Raw genomic sequence first — 3,553 nt, 5'->3', positions numbered from 1 at the left:
TAGGAGCGGTGGTGTTCGCTCTCAAGATCTGTAGACATTACCTCTATGGGGTCCGCTGTACCATCTATATAGACCATAAAAGCTTGAGGTATATCATGGATCAGCCAAACCTAAATATGCGGCAGCGCAAGTGGCTGGATGTAGTCAGGGATTACGACTGTGAGATCCTTTTCCATCTGGGTAAAGCGAATGTGGTTGCAGACGCCTTAAGCCGCAAGGCGGTCGGACCATCTGTCCCAATATGATGCATGAGGATATTAGTGGATTCCACACTCGTGAGCTTGCTCTAAGGAGCACAGTCGGAGGGTATGGGTAGAGAGAACTGGAAACTAGAGAGGATAAAGGGTGAAAATGCCCAGTTTGAGCAGGATAGTCGGGGATTTCAGACCCGTTATGGTCGGGTCTGGGTTTCGATGACTGGTGAAGTCAGAAAGAATATATTGGAGGAGGCTCATAAGTCTCGATTCTCCATTCACCCGGGGGCAACCAAGATGTACCGGGATTTATGTTTGAACTATTGGTGGTCGTGCATGAAGCGAGAAATCGTTGAGTACGTAGAGAGATGTCTAACCTGCAAGATGGTCAAGGCTGAGCATCAGAGGCCCCACGGAAAGTTGCAACCTCTTGAGGTTCCTATGTGGAAATGGGAAAAGATCGCGATGGATTTCATCACCAAGCTGCCAAGGACGTCAAGGGGTTTCAACACTATATGGGTCATCGTGGACCGATTGACCAAGAGTGCTCACTTTCTCGCCATTCAGGAGGGATCCTCAGCCGAGAAGTTAGCTGAGATATACGACCATGAGATTGTCGCGCGGCATGGAGTTCCGGTCTCTATTGTCTCGGATCGTGATGTTCGCTTCACATCTCAATTTTAGCAGAAGTTCCATGAGGAACTGGGCACACGACTGCATCTCAGTACATCTTATCATCCGCAGACAGATGGCCAAAGTGAGCAGACCATACAGACACTTGAGGACATGTGTTATCGATTTTGGTGGGAGTTAAGACTCCTACCACCTCTTATAGAATTCTCATACAATAACAACTTTCATTCCAGTATAGGTGCCCCGCCTTATGAGCTCTTGTATGGAAGCAGATGTCGCACCCCGGTCTGCTGGGGTGAAGTGGGTCATAAGGTTATGGGTCGGACCGAGGTAGTTATACAAACTACCGAGAGGATTCAGCAGATCAGACAGAGACTTCAGACTGCTCAGAGTCGGCAAAAGAGTTACGCTGACCGACGTCGATCGGAGCTGGAGTTCCAGTTCGGAGACATGGTGCTCCTGAAAGTCTCACCCTGGAAGGGTGTGATCCATTTCAGGAAGAGGGGAAAATTGGGTCCTTGGTTTATTGGACCCTTTCGGGTGATAGCCAGAGTTGGCAAGGTAGCCTATAGGCTAGACCTTCTGGAAGAGCTCAATCAAATACACAACACTTTTCACGTTTCCCAATTACGGAGGTGCATTTTGGATGAGGATGTAGTGGTATCTCTGGATGATGTTCAGGTTGACGAGCACGTGAACTACGTGGAGCAGCTAGTAGCTATTTTGGAAAGGAAAATGAAAATTTTGCGCAGCAAGGAAATACCGTTGGTCAAGGTGCAGTGGCGGCACCGTAAGGGATCCGAGTGGACTTGGGAACCAGAGTCCGAAATGAAGGAGCACTACCCAGATCTTTTCGCAGCATCCAACTTCGGGGACGAAGTCTAGATCAAGTGGGGGAGAGTTGTAACGCCCCGAACCTAGCATGTATATTTCGAAACCATCCTTCTTTTGATTATTGTCTTTTATAGCCCTCAGAGAAGTTATGTTGAGTCCCGGGGAATTTAGGGGCCTAAAGTTGAAACTTTGGGCCAAAGGGTGGGTACGCTAAGCGTACATAAGAGTACGCTAAGCGTACATAAGAGTACGCTGGGCGTACTAGGCGCGCCCTAGTACGCTGGGTGTAAGCCTATGTACGTTGGGCGTACTCGCGTCAACTAAAAACCCTAATGTTCGGGGTAGAGACTATATAAACACCCTTATGGCTCATTCTTTACCCTCACCTCAACCTCCATACCTCAGAGAACACCCCAAGACCCTTGTTTGTGTCTGAAGAGTGAGTTAGTGTGCATCTTGAGATTTGGAGAGTGGAGTTATTGCACCAAGAAGCTAGAGGAGGAATGCAAGGCCTTGGATTATAAGTTGGGTTACACCATTAGAGCTCCAGAAGGTAAAAAGATTGAACCTTTATGCTTATTTACCTTAGATCTATACTTTTTAGCTTTATGAAGGTCTTTTGGTCCCTAGATTTCCCAAGTTGATGCATCTGAAGTTATAGACGAAATAAGTTCTCCTTTCAGATGTTTTGAGAGGCCTTAAGTGATAAAAATCGGTTCTTTTTAGCTAAGCTTGATCCATGCATGTGATAAGAAGTTCTTAATGGATTAAGACTATAAGTTAAGGACTTTTTGGATGTACAAAGTGATAAAAGTTTGAAACTTTATGATTCTATGGCATATTTGGTCGATGGATCTAGAATATGAGTTCAAGAGCTCAACCCATGAAGCACTTATTAAGATCTTGGTAAGTCCTCGTGTACGCCCCACGTAATATCTGTACGCCCAGCGTACGTGATCAGTGGTCCCGATGATGGTCAACGAAGAACTACGCTACGCCCAGCATAACTGGGAGGTATGCCTCGCATACGCTCCCTGTTGGACTTTTAGCTTGTGAGCTTTATGTTTTGGGCCGGTTATGGGTCAATTAGGTTAATCCCTTAATGGGCTATGGATATAATGTTGTTTGGGCCAGGTTAGACTTGTAGGTTTCGGGTAGGCCCAATAGAGTGATGGGCCCAATTTAATGAATTGTGCCAATAATAGATTTGGACAATTTGGGTCTAGTTGATTAATTCGTATTCTTTATCTCTCAGTCGAGGGTGTCGGGCGTAGCAGTTGAAGACACTCAGTCTAGTTCTGCACTATTTTTAAGTGAGTTCTCGTCACTATACCAATAGGGTCTACGACACTTGGTCGGTACCTTGGGATTTCATCCCAAAGTTAGTATGTGTTCCATATTCATGATCAGTTGGATTGGTACCTTGGTGGATAGAATGGTACTACGTTTAGCAGTTAGTGTGATCTGTGCTTATTGTATGATTACGTGTTATTTATATGTCGACATATATGGATGGGTTGGGTTAAGGCGGTGTCCTGCTTTTTGCGGTTGATGCGAACATACCCGGAGCGGTCCGGATAGGTTGTAGGCCCGTAGGAGGCGGTCCAGTCATGCCGAAGTCCCGAGAGTTGTCCAGATAGGTTGTAGGCCCGTAGGAGGCGGTCCAGTCATGCTGAAGGTTCATTATGCATGCTGTTAGTTATTATTTTTTTTATTGGATGCTAGAGGTTGGTATTTTGGCGGTAACTCACTAAGCCTTCAAGCTTACATTCTATCGTTTCTTGTTTTAGGTACATCAGTTGACCATGGCAAGGCGAAGGCGTGACATACACATCCCCGTTTTTATGATTCTAGATTTCTGGGGACTCTAATATGATAACATTTTGAAAGCA

The sequence above is a fragment of the Lactuca saligna genome, chromosome 5, assembly GCF_052625555.1.
Source record: "Lactuca saligna cultivar CGN05327 chromosome 5, ASM5262555v1, whole genome shotgun sequence".
Classification (NCBI taxonomy): Eukaryota; Viridiplantae; Streptophyta; class Magnoliopsida; order Asterales; family Asteraceae; genus Lactuca; species Lactuca saligna.
This window is presented reverse-complemented; position numbering follows the sequence as displayed.